We start from the raw sequence: 19,413 nt of genomic DNA, 5'->3' as shown, positions 1-19,413 counted from the left end.
GTGCAATCCTTCTTTAAACCAAAATTACATAAACAAACATGCTCTAGATGGCCTCTAACATCCAAATAAAATCATGCTACAACAAATAGCTACATATCATCAAAATCATTTCTTAAATTGGGATCTTCGTCATCAATATCACCATCCAAGCATTAAAATAAGATAGAAAAATCTTAACATGTCACGTCAAGATTTTGTTTGAGTGATGAGTCCATTTTTACTAAGATCATGACAATGGAGTTCAACAATCAACACCACTAACATTAGGGCACACAGAGGGCTTGGTGCTCTTGATTAAATGTTATTTACATACCCTTGTACATGACAAAATCTAATGGTAAGGTTGCAATCCCCCAATCATGAAATTCTAAAAAATGTTAAGTCTGTTGGATTTTGAGTGGTATCTAAAATTCTATTTTCTCCGCATGAAATCCAATGAGGTCGGAACCACTCTCAAACATCCTGAATCAATTAATGGTAATGTTAAAAATTAAAGTAAAATATTAATTGCATAACAATAGTAGAGCCCCAAGCTTGAATATTAGGCTTCTCCACTCAAAAGTTATTGGTTTTTTTTTAATTGTGTTTGGAACATCCTTGGGTGCATTGTACAGAACTAGACGGTTCAGTACAGAAACAACCGTTTTCGGTTCCAGACCTCCAACTAGACAGGTTTGGGGGTCGAACTAGTCGAACCAGCCAATTCCACCAGTTTTGGTTTGGTTCCAATAACACTGCTAGAAACAATCATTGTTTTTAAATAGTGTTACATAAGGAACATGATCCCTAGGGAGGGGGGCACACTAGTCATTCTCAATATGGTTTATTGGCATCATTGTCTCTATTCCATAGAAGCACTTTCATGCTTCAATTAGATTTCCATTGCAAAAATCGAAGGATGGATGAAACGTGCAAGAATATAACGAAAAACTTACATCAATTGATCCAACTTGCAACAAAAATGGGATATACTTTGAATTATCATAATATGTCTCCAAAGGGCCTATTACCGCTCAAACTAGCAGGGGACGTTACCGCTCAAACTAGCAGGGGACATATAGGGGATCCCTAAAAGGGAAAATGCTAGGCCAAGGTCAACAAATGGAGACTTGCCCAATGTAACCTCAGCTAAGGCTCCCTTTTATTCACGAAATTTCACCGATGCGAGGAGACCTGGTATATTATGGAGTCACTGATGAAGGATAAGTAAATGAAATGATAGGGAGTGACCCAAATAATTTCTTTCCTAGAAGAGTTAGAAAGATAGGGCTTGCTTGCTTTCTAAGCAAGGTACAATGTCTTCTAGGGAAAGGAAGGGAGGATTTGAGGGTTAGGTTTATGGGATATGACTTATGAGGGAGTTTCCCAATCCCTAAAATCATTATTGAAATTGGTATCCCAGATGGTTCTTGAATAATTGTCGTTTCAAAAGATCAGGACCACACTGGACCAAGTGGACCCAATCTAGGGTAGGGGAGTGGAATATGGCAACCAATGATTATCCCTAACCTGGACAAGGTATGGAGATGGATCAAAGAAATAATATCCACCTAAAGGTTTGAATTGATCTAATAAGGTACTAGCATTTGGGGATGCTAGAGCAAAGTTTGATCTTGAAGCTAGGGCTTGGCTTTTCTCACAACTCCACCATCGGAATGGCCTCAAATTTGGAGGAGGGTCTTGAGGAAACACCAACGCAAGAGACCCTAAGAGATCGAACTTTTTGGATGAGTAGTTTGCTAAGAAAACGATGCCTTAGGTGACCCAACTTGACAAGACCTAGGGAAAGGTGAAAATGATGTGAATTTAGGGGACCACCTATTGGTAGGTCAGTGCCTTAGTCTTGGGAGAATGGAGTCTATGTTGAATATGAGTGAGAACCTTTTGGTTCTTCGTCAAGAAGGCCTCAAGACCACTTCGCTAGTCTTCTAGGTCAAAGAGAAGCAATCTTGCAGCTTTTATACTTTAATGTACAAAGGAGATGGTTTATCAATGTCAATTCATTGTCAAAATTACCCCTAGGAAAATTCGCTCACATTACATGGCTCATACATTGAGAGATGCTATAATAGAGACGGAATTCCACAATTTAAAGCAGTAAATGCATGCAACAATTAGCACTAAAAATAGTGAAAATCTCAGTCCAATGTATATGACAGTAAAACAAGAATAACATTAATAGCATGTAGTTAAATGTAACAAAATATATCCAACCATCCACAATTGACAAAAGAGAAACTCCAACATAAGATAGACCAATATCCACACATCAAAATTCATCCATAAAGCTCCAATTCATCCTCTAGAAAAAGTGTGAAATTCTCAAGAGAGAAAAGATCCAATCCAAAGTGATGATGAGCAAATGAACTCATCTCACTTGTATTTATACACAAATTAGGAGTTCGAATTAGCCTCCTTGGCCTACATAAGCCCCAAACATAAAATAATGTTCTAATAATTCAACTTTTGGTGACAAGCCCACCAAACTAGTTCATAAATGAAAGAATAAACCTCTCAAGAGGTCAAATAATAACCTATGTGTGTTGTAGGGCCCTCTAAGAAGTCTAAGGAGGTCCATGGGTGCCACAAAGAAGAGTAGGACCCTCAAAAGCAGTGGACAAGGGGTTGGCCCCTTGTAATATCCTGTGGTGCTCCAAATGATATGTGGGCACTGGGGGCACAAAAGTGTCCTCATGGGCCTCCAAACAAATCAAAGACGCCTGTAGATTGCCTGCAAGGGCTACGATGATGGTGTAGGTGATGCCACATCATCATGCAAGTCCTGGATCATCTTCCAAGTGTATGGTGCAAATCTAGGGCTAACTAGGCATGATGGATCAGGTGCATGTTTCTTGTCCAATGAGTGAACCACGAGCAATCTCTGAATGGCCATGGGGATCTAGGGAGTGTTGTCTGCTACTGTGGAGGCCCATAGCTCTCAACACACACCTTACATGTGCCAAAGTAGCCCTCTAGAAGATTAGGACCCTGTATAGGGAGACCAAACCCAAAATGGAGACCATCTGCAATCCTGCATAAGATCCAATGCGTCCCTTAGCCTTCCAGTACAACAAGTCATAAGAGAAATCGAGTAAATTAGCTTACCAATGAGGGACCACAGGTGGGGACTTCATAATGGTATGCCCTTCCATAATGGGCTTCAGAATGTGCCAATCTCTCTTAAACTCCAAATGGGGTTACCCAAGAAACATATTAAGAGGTTTCTACTTCTAATGGGGATAATATATTCAAGGTACATCCTTCAAAAGGTGGTGGCATGTGACAGATAGGTGAATGATGTAGGGGGTGAGAAGGGGTAGCCCTAGTTCGCATGTTGGGGTACAAGCATAGCTAATAAGAGGGAAGCCCACACTTGGGTTTATAATGTATATGAGGGAGCAATCGTGGTACATGACGTGCCCTGACCTTGATTTTTCCACCCTCCTTTTTATGTCTTTCACCTTTTTATGATTTTCTTTGATTAACTGTTAGGGGCTCAAGGGGGAAAGAGCATGATATATAATATATAGCAGTGAATAACCCCTTTTAAGGTAGGGCAGTTCATTTCTCACCAGGGGTTGGAACAATCATGGGTTCCTATATGATGAAGAGGGTTTATAGAACTTGTAGGAACCAGGGTGATGGCCATGACAATGGGGTAGAGCTCATGTGTTGGCTTTTGCCCACGTGCTAAATGTGTTTTTCCCAACCATCTTTTGCATTTTGTGGTACATTTTACTATTGAATGTGGCCAAATATGATTTTAACTTTCTTTTCTCTAGGCCATGACCCAAGGTGTGGGCAAGGGGAAGGGGCAAGCTAACCCTATGTAGAGAAATGATGAATGGGGTAATAATGAATAGAAAGAGGGTAATATAAGCGAATAAGGGAGGGGGACCACGCAACCAAAATTGGGGTTTCCCATGAAATACCATCCCTAGAGCCAAATGGTCAGTAAAAGAGATCCCACGGGACTAGAATGCAAGGTTAATATCAAAAGGGGTCTTAGAGGACAAGGGCACAAACCTAACCCATTCTTTTTGTTGAATCCTCCCATTAATCCATGCCCATAAGTGTCCATAATAAGCAAACTACAATACTCAATTACCAAATGACAAGGCATACCTTTAGGTTCAGGGAGCCCACCTTCAAACATAAGATCATGGCAGATGGGCGAGGGACCACATGGCTCGCTCGAGTGGTGGAGAAAAGGCATAATGAGTTAGCTGGTGGCTGCAAGGGGTTGTTGGCTGTCAACTGAGAACCATCTTGGAGAAAAAAAAAATCTCAAAGGAATATCACCCACAAAATAGTGGGTAACATCTGGCTCCAACTGGGACATGATCTCTCAAAAAAGTGGGCGAAGCTATTCGAATGGGAGGGCACGAGAACTCCAGCAATCTCTTGGTTACCGCAAACCTGTCAGTTGCACATATAATAGATGGAAAAGCATAGGGCAGTATGCTTTCACAGCGTCTCATGATCACACATGCTATATGTTAGGCTATAAAATCAATAGAAAATAAAATATGCAAATATGCATCTATCTACCATGATAAATATCATATGACATTAATTCTAATTTGGAAATCAGCGTGCAACGCATCCTACTCTACCATGCATATGATACAATGACAAATCTCAGGATAATACTCCTTTAGGAGTTGCCCATTCACGGGAAGGGAACAGACTCTCCATCCGGAGTTTCTAAATGACACGAGTTCACCCTTGCCACATCACTTATCTTGAATGGACCTATCTAAAGGTTGTCACACCTCTTGTGCATACCAGGTTTTTCTCTTCTTTTCTCCCACAAGAGCACTAGGTCACTGGGTTTGAAGCCTTTGTGTCAGTTATATTTGAAGGTGGCTTTCATTTTATCATGACTACGGCCAATCTGATAAAAAACTTTCCTTCTATTTTTGTCACTTTCAATTATTTGATCGATCTGGGATTGTATGGCATTTTGTTGATCGAGGAAAGCTCTCAGGCATTCAAGGATGGGTAACTGCATTTGGATAGGCAACTTGGCCTCAAAACCATAAACCAATTGGAATGGGATAAAACCAGTGGAAGCCTTTACAGTTGTTCAGTCAACCCATAGGGCATACTTGATCTTGCTATCCCAACCCTTTTTATTATCACCAAAAGTTCTTTTGATAATTTTTATGAGGTTCTTGTTACTTGACTTAGCTTGCCCATCTCTTTGAGGGTAATAATTGGAGAAACGTGATTAGATTATGTCGTGCTTGTTACACAGGGATGTTAGAGCCATAGAATCAAAAGCTTTGGCGTTATCAATGACAATCTTGGCAGGAACACCAAACCTGGTAATGATTTTATCCTCAAGGAAATCCATAACCCCTTGGTCATTTACCTTCTTAGTTGGTATCGCTTCAACCCATTTGGTGAAATAGTCAGTTGTTGTGAGGATCCATCCATCTCTTGTGATCAACAAGGTGGGGAGGGGTGGATAAATTGCGTAAATAATAAACGATGTTTGTGTACCAGTCGTTGTTTTCGAGCTTAGTGGATGTAGCGCATAACTGCTCCTCCTCTCCTTCTTTAATGGCTTGATTATTACTTTAGGTAAGCATTTCAGCCAATCCTTGTCCCTTGATGACCTTTTTAGTGCGGATATCAAGGTCGTATTCTTGGATTTTGGATACCCATTTAACCCTAGACCTGAGACAATCCAATTGTGACAGCACATCCTTCACAGCAGGGTAAGGGACATATGCATATATCTTGTTGTACCCTACATAGGCTCTAAAGAACTTAAGGGATTTGACAAGAGCATAAGCTTGCTTTTCAGTGATGGTGTATCTTGTCTCGGCATCCCTGAGGGGCTTGCTCATGAATGCCACTGGTCTTTCCCCTCCTTCCTCATCCTTTTGCATGAGAATACCAGCGATAGTGTCCTTGGATGCGAAGGAATATATTATAAAGTCCTTGGTGTAGTCGGGGTTGATAAGGACAAGAGCAAAGGCAATTCTTTCTTTAATTTCTTCAAAGGCCTCATTTGTGGTTTGGTTCCATAAGTAGGGAGTATCTTTCTTTAGGAGGTCATTCATAGGCTTGACAATTTCAGCAAAATTTGGCACAAATCTTCTCACAAAGTTTATTTTGCTGAAAAAGGATCATAAGGCACTTTGATCTTTAGGAGGAGGAATGCTTTTAATGGCTTTAATTCTTGCAGGGTCAATGTTAATCACATCCTTAGAGACCACATGTCGTAACAGTTTACCCTTGTCAACACCGAATATTGACTTCTTAAGATTCAGGGAGATGTTGTATTTCCTACATTTCTCAAATACCTTTCTCAAGTGTTTGCAATGATGATGTCTTTGTTTAGAGGCAACAGTCAAATCGTCTTGGTTGATCTCCATGATCTTCCATTTGGAAAGTGGATCCAGCATTGAGGAGGCCAGACGACATCCTAAGATACATGTATGTTCCCCATGGTGTGGTGAAGGCAGTTTTCAAGTGATCTTCTTCCTTTACAATGACTTGATTATATCCTGAAAAGCCATCAAGGAATGACATCATTTGGGAACCTGTTATTCTTTGCAGGAGATTCTCCATATTGGGCAAGGGGTAATTGTCTTTTAAATGCACTCGATTGAGATCCCTGAAGTGAATACACATCCTAATGTTACCAATCTTTTTACGGGTGATCACAAGGTTAGAGATCCAGGACGAGTGTTGTATAGGGGCTATTATCCTCGCATCCACCATTATTTGGAGCTCTTCCTTGACAAAAGGTGCAAACTTAGGGTTTATTCTTCTCAATTTTTGCTTAGCAAGCTTGGCACCCTCCTTGAAAGGAATAGTATGTTGAATGACCTCACAGCTATAGGCTTTCAAATCGTCATAAGACCAAGCAAACACATCCTTGAATTCCCTCAATAGTTTCTCGAGCTCCTCCCTTTCTTCTTTCAACAAGTATAACCGATTTTGACCGTTTGAGGAGAGGTTTCACATCCAAGGTTGAGATCCAACGTATCAAGTGATTGTTGATCATCACTTTTAGTGGTAGTAACATCATTCCTATCAAAGTATTGTATGTTTATTATGTATTTACCTTTCCTATCGGGATCTTCATGGTCTTGAAGGAAGTTGGCTATATCTTGATCATCTTCAAAAACAAGCCAATGTTCCTCATAGTCTGGGATGGAGGGCCAGTGGATTGTGTCAACTACACACTTCCCTCTTTTAGCGATATCACTAGGAATGATTAGGACGTGGATGCAGCTATGGCTAGGGCATTGGCCATGTCATTAAGACATCGATCCAGGGCCAAGAATTGTAGCTCTTTGAACCCCTTGATCATGCTAGTGATTCTTTCCCTATAGGGTTTCAATTTTTCATCCTTTTTTTCGAAATTCCCCCTTATTTGTGAGATGACAAGGTCAGAATCTCTAACTATGATTAATTGTTGGATTTCCCTTGATCAGGCCGCCTCAAGTCCTAATAGGAGGGCCTCATACTCATCCATGTTATTGGTTCAAGTAAATTGGAGCCTTAAAGAGAATAACAAGTACTCCTTAGAAGGGGATATGATAACAATGCCAGCCCCTGATCCAGTCTTAGAGTGAGCCCCATCAAAATACATAACCAATCACCCAGGGAGAGGGGGAGTCTTGATATGCTCACTTTTGAAAATTCTCCATTCCCCAAGTTTATTATCTTCTTCTTCTAAGTCATTATCAGATTCTTGAGAGGTGGCAATCATTGGGGCAGAGAATTCTTGCCTAGGGATGGACACGTAGGAGTTTTCTTTCCACGGGAGGTATATACTGGAACTATCTTCACTGATGGATAGGTTAAGCTTTTCAATGAATTGTTTTGATAAAATCATACCCCATGTTGGATTCGTTTTGATAATGAGAATGTTTATGAAGAATTCTTTCTCAAGGTATGTATGGAAAAAGATCTTTCTAGCTTCTACCAACCCACATACCCTGAATTATTCATAATTTAGAATCACCTTGCCCCGACATTTCTTTGAAAAAGTAATCCCAAGCATTTTCATAATACTCAAAGGCATGATATGGATAGGGCTCCCCGAATTTAGGATGCAATTCTTCAAAGTATGCCTGTTTATTCCCAGAGCCATAAAGAAAGGGTCAGTCAAGCTTAAAATCAGTCTTAGGGGAATTCTTATAGCGGGGTCAAGAGGTTCCTTTGCCTTGTTGTTGATTTCTTATGACATAATTTATTCATGATGGGGAATACTTTCACTTCGGGGAGGGGCGGGGGGGGCGGGGGCGCGCCTCATCTTCAGTTTGTAGCATGTTAATTGAATTATGCCTCATGGCTTCGTCAAGGTCAATCATCATGTTTTGAGCTTGGAAGAGACTAGAGGGGTTTTTGTTTCAGACATTGAAGACCAACTTCCCTTTGAAGATGTTGAGGTAAGTGGCCATAGCTACATCCTTTGGGGGAGACATCTCTTAAGGGATAGAGTGGATGACCATATTGAATCGTTGGTTGAACTCGGCAATGGTCTCATCCTCTCTTTCTTCACTAGACAAGAGTCCTTTGTATATTTGGATCACATCCTTTTGGGGAACCACCTTCTTCTAAAAGTTTGGACAAAATCTTCCCATGTAGAGATGGAAGATGATGGAAGGTTAAAATACCAATCCTGGGCATTTCCTATCATGGTTGTAGCAAAGGCAATCATTCGGTTATACTCATTATATAGTTTATCGCATGTCTGACATTCAAATTTTAGGAGATGTTCCAAGGGGTCTTCTTCTCTGGTGAACATAGGCCTTTTGGGGTCTTCAAGTACTACACAAAAGAGAGCCCCAGTTGTGGAGAAAAGGTCTAAAGGTCTTAAGATCTTGTGTTTCTTCCTTAATTGATTGACCTTTTTGTTAAAGAAAGGTATATGGGGTTCATCGTGTCTCCTTCGATGGTAAGTTACAACCTCAAGGTTTTCCATCTCGGAAAGAGAATGTGGACTCACCATAGGAATGCTTTATAGATGTCGTTAATGAAACAATTCCTCAATGATTCACTTATGGAGGTAGACATGCTTCCTCCCCTGCAATAGCGCCAAAATGTTATTGCTCAAACTAGCAGGGGACCTATAGGGGATCCCTAAAAGGGAAAATGTTATGCCAAGGGAAACATATGGAGACTTAGCCCGCTGTCACCTCAGCTAAGGCTCCCTTCTATTTATAGACTTTCACCGGTGGGAGGAGACCCGGTATATTATGGAGTCACTGATGAAAGATAAGTCAATGAAATGATAGGGAGTGACCCAAATAATCCCTTTCCTGGAAGAGTTAGAAAGATATAGCTTGCTTGCTTTCTAAGCAAGGTACCATGTCTTATAGGGAAAGGAAGGGAGGATTTGAGGGTTAGGTTTATGAGATAATGACTTATGAAGCAGTTTCCCAATCCCTAAAATCGTTATTGAAATTGGTATCCCGGATGGTTCTTGAAGAATTATCGTTTCAAATGAACGGGACCACACAAAACCAAGTGGACCCAATCTAGGGTAGGGGAGAGGAGTATGGAAACCAATGATTATCCCTAACCTGGACAAGGTATGGAGATGGATCAAAGAAATAATATCCATCTAAAGGTTTGAATTGATCCAATAAGGTACTAGCATTTAGGGATGCTAGAGCAAAGTTTGATCCCAAAGCTAGGGCTTGGCTTTTCTCACAACTCCACCGTCGGAATGGCCTCAAATTTGGAGGAGGGTCTTGAGGAAACACCAGCGCAAGAGACCCTAAGAGATCAAACTTTTTGGATGGGTAGTTTTCTTGGAAAACGATGCCCTAAGTGACCCAACATGGATAGACCTAGGGTAAGGCAAAAAATATGTGATTTTAGGTGACCACCTCTTGGTAGATCAGTGCCTTAATCTTGGGAGAATGGAGTCTATGTTGAGTATGAGTGAGGACCTTTTGGTTCTTGGTCAAGGAGACCTCAAGACCACTTCGCTAGCCTTCTAGGTCAAGGAGAAGCAATCTTGCAGCTTTTATACTTCGATGTACAAAGGAGATGGCTTATCAAGGTAAATTTGTTGTCAGAATTACCCCTAGGAAATTTCGTTCACATTACATGGCCCGTACATTGAGAGATGATATAATAGAGACGAAGTTCGACAATTTAAAGCAGTAAATGCATGCAGCAATTTGTAACAACTCCGATTTAAAATATACAAATAATTACATCAATTTATATGATTAATAATCAACACCCAACTATTCAACTAATTAACATAGAATTTCCAAAAACATGAGCAGAGATGACTTACCTGTGACGATGATATTCCTTCCTTGTGATTTTAGAGTTGAACGCTATTTGAATCCTGTTAACCGCAACAAAATTTTGGGGACGACTCTCCACCCAATAGTAGGCTCAGCTGCAAATAATCTTTCTATAGTTGGCCACCTGTTAAAATTGGCAACTAGGGCCAAACTCCATGTGGGTCATCTTATTTATGGCAGCTGATATTTTTCTTCAATCCCTCTCATCGAGAGGTGTAGAATTGATCTAAAGATCATTCGATTCCGATAAGTATTCATGGAGTTATGAATTTATTTGTGTTATAAGACAATTCGTCAAGGTCGGCCAGCAACCAAATAAACCCCACACGTGCTCAACGTTTTAGTATAAAACGAGATGACTTGAGACTCATTTCTCATACACACTTCTATCTTGATTTCTCTCCACTTGTCTTGGGTTTTAGTGGAAGAGAAATCTAGGAGTGGAAGCCCTAGACGTTGGAGGAAAGAAGACTAAGGGAGCTGCCCTAGAGGAGATGCCCTAGCCCTAGACGTTGTCAAAGAAAAAGTCTAAAACGTTGTCAAGGAAGCATGCCCTAGCCACAGTCTTGGAGGAATCTTATCACAGCAAAGAGAGGCCCTAACACTGTCTAAAGGCAGCCCTAAACGCAGTCTAAGGGCAGCCCTAAATGTTGTCCTAAAAGTAACCCTAACGCAGTCTAAGGGCAACCCTAAACGTTGTCCTAAAGGCAATCCTAACGTTGTCTACAGGCAGCCCTAAATGTTATCCTAAAGGCAGCCCTAACGCAGTCTAAAGGGAGCCCTACCGCTAACCTATGGTGCCTTAGCCGCAGGCATACGGTGCCCTAGATGCAGGCCAAATACAGATAAAAAGGTGGGTTATAGGTGACCCTCAAAACAAGGACAGCATGAGAGTTTGGGGACTCAAACATGCTGAGGACAGCAATGCTAATAAATGGGACAACTGGGCTACATGGTGCTGCTAAGACACATGGGACAACAGCAGGTATGGCAAGGCTAAGGGGACAGCAACAAGGTATAACATGACTGTTAGGGACAGCAACTACAACAATATATCTAGGCAACAGTGGCAAGGGACAGCTGTATAGTAAATGGGACAGCAAAGGAATGCTAAGGCAAACATGGCAAGCATGGTGTTGCAAGCACATGAGACATGATGTGTGTCAACATGGTTCAGCATACCACTTGGGACAGCTATGTGGCAACATGATCAGCTTCAGAACAATGATGGGACAACAGCATGTTGGGACAAAACTATGATGGGACAGCAATGACATTGATGGGAGAGTAGCATGTTGGGACAGAACAATGATGGGACAGCAATGACATTGTGCAGCAGTGGCACAATGAGGCAACAATGACATTCTGCAGCAGTGGCACAATGGGATAGAAGCAACAGCAAGGTGCAGCTAGATGCAGCAATAGTACGTGAGACAACAATGATGCTTGGTGCAGCAAGTACATAGTATAGTCATGATTGGTGAAGCATGATGAGATGCAACATAGTGACGATGGGTGCAGCGTGATGACGAGATTCAGCACAATGAAAAGTGAGGGAGTCACCTTGGAGAATCAGTTGAAGCAGCATGTCTTCAACTAATCTCATGTATCATCTTCTTAGAGATGATCTATGCTCTTATCTAGATAAGTCAAAGTGTTAACTTCTATTGTAAATGTACTCTCTCTCTCTCTCTCTCTCTCTCTCTCTCTCTCTCTCTGTTGAACTATTGAAAAACATATAAGAAGAATTGATCAAGGGTTTCCCCACATTGGGGTTTGTCCCTGGCTAGCACCACATCTTGTGTCCTCTTGTCTTGGCTTGTCTTCTGCGATTTATGTTTATGTTCTATCTGCAGTTTACTTTGCTAATATGGAAAAGATATTGAGCTAACTGTGAAAATTGAAATATATCATAGAACATACCTAAAATTAACATGGTATCAAAGTTGAGGTGAAGACAATGCCCAAGCAAGAGTGATAGAGCAATCACCGAAGACAGTTGGGAAAGGACAAAAGGATCAATGGGTTCCTCATCCCTCTTCAAATTCACCAAGGGCGAAGTCTAAGTAGAGAATATTATCTGAGTGGCGCAACGGAAGCTTCTGATGGCCTAGCTAAAGATCACTTCAATGGGAAGTCCGGGTCTAAGGGTGGAAGGAAAGGCAGATGCCTTGCTTGTAATAAGTTCGGCCATTACGCGAAGGAGTGTACAAATGGCAGGGACACATCACTTGATGAAGATAACAATCATTCTAGGGACATCTTCAATGATCTTAGGAATGACAGGTAATGCAGGTCATCAAGGAAATAGCAAACTCTTCGAAGAAAGCAAGGAACCACAGGTATGAAGAATCAAATGTTGTTTCTGATAAGATAAAGAAGTGTTATCTTGTATTGGCCCTCTCCTTCAGATTCTTTGGGAATCTAGCTTATTGATTGTAGTGCTTCAAGGCACTTCATCGGATAGAAGGGTGCTCTCTCTAATTTAGTAGAGATGGAAACAATCGTGGGATTATACTTGGAGTCAATGCCATCTATCCCGGAAAGGGTGTAGGGAATGTTACCCCTCAATTGAACAAGGGTAACTCGATTCACTTACAGAATCTCTTTTATGTACCTGATCGCAAGAAGAACCTGGTATCCATTTCGGCAATGGAAGCCAAAGGTTACAGGGTGGCATTCATCAATGGAAAGGTACGCGTTTAAAAATAAAATTTTCTAAGATGCTTTTGAGTTAAGGGTTGGCAATTTGTATCAAGTTGTAGGATGGTCCATTGGGGACCATATCAGTTGACACATCTCATCTATAGCACCGGAGGTCTACTTATTATGGGGCCCTACCCGATGTCAGTCAAATGGTGACAGGGATGCCTGAATTCAAGAAGAGCATGAAGCTACATGTCTTAGATGTACCGAAGGAAAATCTTACAACGGGACCATTCCCCTCATATAGCAGGTCCATAGGTTTGGAACAACCCGAGGGGTTTAAGATTCATGATCAGGAATCTCATGTATGCAGGTGAAAGAAAGCCCTCTATGGCTTGAAGCAAAACACCCTAGGCTTAATATGAGAGGATTGATAACTGTCTAATGAAGCTGTGATTCACTAGGAGTGAAGCCGATCCAAACCTTTGCTTGAAGGTTGTGGATGATAGACACCGGCACCTTCTGAGGACGACCTATTTCTGACAGGTGCAGACCCTCTCATTTCCAGAAGTAAGACGGAGTTGGATTCCAGATGTGGAATGGTAAACTGCAAGCCCATGACTACCTCGACGATCTTAACTTTCAGAAGTTATATGGTAGTGATGCTGAACCAGATTTGGGAAATGCCTCTGAGCTTCATAAAATCAATCGCACTAATGTTCTTGGTGAACTTCCATCTGGATATATGATTTGCAGTTAGCATGATGAGCTCATATATGGTTGAGCCTCACTGGATTGGTGCCAAGAATCTTTTGAGATATCTTTAGGGCACAATCTCTCATGGATTGAGATACACTACCGGAAATATGAAGCTGCATGATTATTTGAATGTTGACTAGGCAGGCAGTGTGGAGGATCTCAAGATTTTGCTCGATATCCTAGATAAGCAGGAAGCAGAAGACGGTTTCTTTGAGCACTGTTGAGACTGAATACATAGCTACGAGTACGACCTCGTGTGAAGCTGCCTGGTTGCGGAAGCTCTTCAGTGAGTTGTTTGTACACATGATGGATACCACCGTGATCTTCTGTGTCAACCAGAGGGGGATTCGATCACTGAGGAATCTCGTATTCCATAATTGCTCCAGCATATAGACATCAGATACTACCTTATCTGAGATATGGTACGTCGATGAGCGAGGAGGCTCCATCGCATTGAGACTGATGTACAAGTCACAGACATTCTGTCTAAGCCCCGAGAAAGGTCAAATTTGTGACTTTCCCGAACGACTTGGAGTCGTTAAGAGACCTTCTTATAAGGGTCCTGCATGATGCATGCATTGAGCTCTGGGAGCTCTAGGGGGCTTGGGGTACTGCTTGGAGCAACAAGCGACCATAGGGCGACTCACCCTCCCCTAATGGTGCGTTGTGTACAGGGTGAATGGCTCAGCCTTCCCCTGTGATACCCCGAGGCGACTTAGGGACAAGATGAATGGTTCTCCTGTCGAGGCATCCTACCCATGCAATCTGGGACTCATGGGAAGTACCTCTCATCTGGTGAATGAACAGGGAAATGGGGTCAGGGACCATAGTAGTACTATCGATGGACGCATCGTTGTATCTATCGTACTCCCTATGCTAGGATGACCTCCATTGATCTGGGATCAATGAAACTGATCTGGGATCAGTATGAGTGGTTTGAGACACTCTCTTGTGATATTGATCTAGGATCAATAAAACTGACTTCAGGTCAGTAGAGAATGGTATGAGACATTCTCGATCAATTCTTCTTCTTCATGGTTCAGCAGAGCAGAGTAGAGCAAAGCTCAGCAAAGCAGAGTAGAACAAAGCTCAGCAGAGCAGAGCAGGGCAGTGCAGGGCACTGATGGCAGAGATAGTATAGTCAGACATATGGATCAGCGGATGAAGTTCTCCCTAGTTGAGAGGGAGTGTTAAAATTGGCAACTAGAGCCAAACTCCATGTGGGTCATCTTATTTATGGCAACTGATATTTTTCTTGGATCTCTCTCATCGAGAGGTGTAGAATTGATCTAAAGATCATCCAATTCCGATAAGTATTCATGGAGTTATGAATTTATTTGTGTTATAAGACAATTCGTTAAGGTCGGCCAGCAACCAAATAAACCCCACGTGCTCAACGTTTTAGTATAAAACGAGATGACTTGAGACTCATTTCTCATACACACTTCTATCTTGATTTCTCTCCACTTGTCTTGGGTTTTAGTGGAAGAGAAATCTAGGAGTGGAAGCCCTAGACGTTGGAGGAAAGAAGACTAAGGGAGTTGTCCTAGAGGAGATGTCCTAGCCCTAGACGCTATCAAAGAAGAAGTCTAAAACACTGTCAAGGAAGCATGCCCTAGCCACAGTCTTGGAGGAATCTTATCACAGCAAAGAGAGGCCCTAACATTGTCTAAAGGCAGCCCTAAACGCAGTCTAAGGGCAGCCCTAAACGTTGTCCTAAAGCCAGCCCTAACACAGTCTAAGGGAAGCCCTAAACGTTGTCCTAAAGGCAGCCCTAACGCTATCTAAAGGCAGCCCTAAACGTTGTCCTAAAGGCAGCCCTAACGCAGTCTGAAGGGGGCCCTACCGCTAACCTATGGTGCCTCAGCCGCAGGCATACGGTGCCCTAGATGCAGGCCTAATACGGATGAAAAGGTGGGCTGTAGGTGACCCTCAAAACAGGGACAGCATGAGAATTTGAGGACTCAAACATGCCGAGGACAGCAATGCTAATAAATGGGACAACTAGGCTACATGGTGCTACTAAGACACATGGGACAGCAACAGGTATGACAAGGCTAAGGGGACAACAACAAGGTATAGCATGACTATTAGGGACAGCAACTACAATAATATATCTAGGCAAAAGTGGAAAGGGACAGCTGTATAGTAAATGGGATAGCAAAGGAATGCTAAGGCAATCATGGCAAGCATGGTGTTGCAAGCACGAGACATGCTGTGTGTCAACATGGTTCAGCATACCACTTGGGACAGTTGTGTGGCAACATGATCATCGTCAAAACAATGATGGGACAGCAGCATGTTGGGACAGAACAATGATGGGACAGCAATGACATTGTGTAGCAGTGGCACAATGGGACAACAATGACATTGTGCAACAGTGGCACAATGGGATAGCAGCAACAGCAAGGTGCAGCGATAGTACGTGGGACAGCAATGATGCTTGGTGCAGCAAGTACATGGTATAGTCATGATTGGTGAAGCATGATGAGATGCAACATAGTGATGATGGGTGCAGCATGGTGCAGCGCGATGAGGTGCAGCATGATGACAAGATTTAGCAGAATGATAGGTGAAGGAGTCACCTTGGAGAATCAGTTGAAGCAGCATGCCTTAGAGATGATCTCATGTATCATCTTCTTAGAGATGATCTATGCTCTTATCTAGATAAGTCAAAGTGTTAACTTCTGTTGTAAATGCACTCTCTCTCTCTCTCTCTCTCTCTCTCTCTATTGAACTATTGAAGAACATATAAGAAGAATTGATCAATGGTTTCCCCACATTGGGGTTTGTCCTTGGCTAGCGCCGCATCTTGTGTCCTCTTGTCTTGGCTTGTGTTCTGTGATTTATGTTTATGTTCTATCTGTAGTTTACTTTAATGCTGATGTGATTGCTAATCTGGAAAAGATATTGAGCTAACTATGAAAATTGAAATAAATTGCTCTAAGCATAGAACATACCTAAAATTAACACCACCCCTGAGCCCTCAATCAACGTACTACTGCAAGGGAATCCTTTGTCTCACAACACTTTTCTCCCAAGAGAATGGATGAAGGAATGATGAATCTCATCTTCCTCATCGTCCATTAAATAGACCAAAAAATGGAAAGGGGGCAGCATGCACACATTCCATGTGTCAACATGAAACTTTTCTTTCTTTATTTTAAAATTTACTTAATTTAATATTTCTCTTAATTTAACTCTTTCTTATATCATTCCTTTTTACCTTTTGTTAACTTATTTTTACTATTTTATAGTTTACTTTTATATATATTTATTTAGAACTCCAGTTTATTATTTACTATTTTATTTATTATTATTATTATATTCTCCTCATTATTTATTATTTATTTACCATTAGTATTTATTCTTTATTATTTATTATTTATTTACTATTATTATCTTTTTTTTATTTTTTATTTTTTATTTACTATTATTATCTTTTCTTTACACAATTAGCCCTAAAAATAGCCAAAATCCCAATCCAATGTATATGGCAAAGTAAAACAAGAATAACATTAAAAGCATGTACTTACGTGTAACAAAATATATCCAACCATCCACGACAAAAGAGAAGCTCCAACATAAGATAGACCAATATCCACACATCAAAATTCGTCCATAAAGCTCCAACTCATCCTCTAAAGGGTAATAAAAGCGGATAAGGGAGCAGGACCAAGCAACAAAAATCGGAGTTTCCCATGAAATACCATCCCTAGAGCCAAATGGTTAGTAAAAGAGATCCCAAGGGACTAGAATGCAAGGTTAAAAACAAAAGGGGTCTTAGAGGACAAGGGCACAAACCTAACCCATTCTTTCCGCCAAATCCCCCCATTAATCCATGTCTAGAAGTGTCCATGATAAGCAAACTACAATACTCAATTACCAAATGACAAGGCAATCCTTTAGGTTCTGGAGGCCCACCTTCAAACATACGATCATGGCAGATGGGCAAGGGACCACATGGCTGGCTCAGATGGTGGAGAAAAGGCATAATGAGCTAGTTGGTCGCTGCAAGGTGATGTCGGTTGCCGGCTGAGGACCATCTTGGAGAAAACAATTTCTCCTAGGGATATCACCCACAAAATGGTAGGTAACAGGGCCTTAAGTAACCTCCATCAAATCTTTGGTGCAAGAAATAGAGGTAGACAGTATCTCATGAAAAATGAGACGAAGTGTTATTATGGAGATCTCAAACTCTGAATTTATCAAAGAAGCAAAGAAAAAATCCATGCCCATAGTCAGAGATACTAAAATAGAAGAATAATATTTTGAACCAAAACCACACAAGGCATATTGTGGCAACCTCCCTTTGAATAATTGCAAGGTTGATGTTCCTGCAGTGAAATAATAAATGACGTGATCAAACTTAAAGATGTTGACCATTCACTGGGGTTCAACCCAACAACTGCAGTGTTTGACAACATGGATGCTTTCACAAGTTGTGTACGCTTCTTCCCCAGATAGGTGTTGGGGCACCTATAATCCACTATATAGTCTAATTCCTATTATCTTTAAAAATTCATAAATTTGCAATTGGGAAACTTCTACATGGTCAATGTTATCTATGCAGTATGTCTAAAATCGTTGGTGCTCTAATGATTGTTCTAGTATTCATCTAGAAGTACCACAAAAAATATGTTACATCGAATGCATCCATTCATCTACGAACATAAAAGTGCAATGCTCAAATATGTAAGTTGCAGAAACATTTAATATTTGAAATTTCCATTCTTTTAGAACTTTGCATATTTAATTCCACACCCTCTCCTTCCCACCCCCTCCCACAAACAAATTTAAAAAAAATAAAAATAAAAAACAAAAATTCAAATATTTTTGTTGTACCCACAAAATGGTAGGTAACAGGGCCTGAAGTAACCTCCATCAAACCTTTGGTGCAAGAAATAGAGGTAGACAGTATCTCATGAAAAATGAGATGAAGTGTTATTATGGAGATCTCAAACTCTGAATTTATCAAAGAAGCAAAGAAAAAATCCATGCCCATAGTCAAAGATACTAAAATAGAAGAATAATATTTTGAACCAAAACCACAAGGCATATTGTGGCGACCTCCCTTTGACTAATTGCAAGGATGATGTTCCTGCAGTGAAATAATAAATGACGTGATCAAAATTGAAGATGTTGACCATTCACTGGGGTTCAACCCAACAACTGCAGTGTTTGACAACATGGATGCTTTCACAAGTTGTGTACGCTTCTTCTGCAGATAGGTGTTGGGGCACCTATAATCCACTTCATAGTCTAATTCCTATTATTTTAAAAAATTCATAAATTTGCAATTGGGAAACTTCTACATGGTCAATGTTATCTATGCATGTCTAAAATCGTTGTTGCTCTAATGATTGTTCTAGTATTCATCTAGAAGTACCACAAAAAATATGTTACATCGAATGCATCCATTCATCTACAAAATAAAAGTGCAATGCTCAAATATGTAAGTTGCAGAAACATTTAATATTTAAAATTTTTCTTTTAGGACTTTGCATATTTAACTCCGCCCCCTCTCCTTCCCACCCCTCCTACAAACAAATTTAAAAAAAAATTAAAATTTAGAACAAAAATTAAAAAAAATAAAAACAAAAATTCAAATCTTTTTGTTGTACCCCTTCTCATCACCCCAGTTTCCTTGAAATTGCAAGGTACCTTCCAACCATCCCCCAACCCCAAAACTAGGTTCAAATAGAAAGTGGTG

The 19,413-nt window shown here is 40.9% G+C and overlaps 1 protein-coding gene across 1 annotated transcript in view; it reads right to left on the bottom strand.

Annotated features, from left to right (window-relative positions):
- Positions 1–19,413, bottom strand: part of LOC149197211 (WD40 repeat-containing protein HOS15-like) — a 137,591-nt gene that overhangs the window by 81,173 nt on the left and 37,005 nt on the right. The window lies entirely within an intron of this gene.

This window comes from Pinus tabuliformis, chromosome 2_2 (genome assembly GCF_031772625.1).
Source record: "Pinus tabuliformis cultivar Carrire ecotype Pingquan chromosome 2_2, CPIR1, whole genome shotgun sequence".
In the NCBI taxonomy this organism is placed as follows: domain Eukaryota; kingdom Viridiplantae; phylum Streptophyta; class Pinopsida; order Pinales; family Pinaceae; genus Pinus; species Pinus tabuliformis.
This window is presented reverse-complemented; position numbering and strand designations above follow the sequence as displayed.